Source organism: Coregonus lavaretus (genome assembly GCF_964263955.1).
Source record: "Coregonus lavaretus genome assembly, chromosome: 40".
NCBI lineage: Eukaryota > Metazoa > Chordata > Actinopteri > Salmoniformes > Salmonidae > Coregonus > Coregonus lavaretus.
The window spans coordinates 844,942-845,341 of record NC_140027.1 but is presented as its reverse complement, the minus strand read 5'-3'; positions in this window follow the sequence as shown (position 1 = coordinate 845,341).

Below are 400 nucleotides of genomic sequence, written 5' to 3'. Positions count from 1 at the left end.
AATGATCACCTATAACCCTAATTATGTCATCTGTCAATCACGCATAGTACAGTATGTGAAGGTAGCAAGTGTGGCTCAGTTGGTGGAGCTGGTTCAATTCCCACAGGGGAAAAGTGTGAAAACATATGCACTCACTACTGTACGTCGCTCTGGATAAGAGCGCCTGCTAAATAACTCAAATGTAAAATTAGTATAGGAAGTCAGCCGTTGCCTTTCAGTAGGCCACTGAAATATTGAAATGATTCAGTGAGTTTGATTGAATGATCTGGTATTGGGTAAGAGCTGGCGCTGGATCCTGGTTTGACTCTAAATTTATAGGAGCCAGCACTAAAACAGAAACCTCTCTTTTTCCCTGTATAATCTGGTCATAATTCTTAGTGAACAACAAGAAAGATGAAGC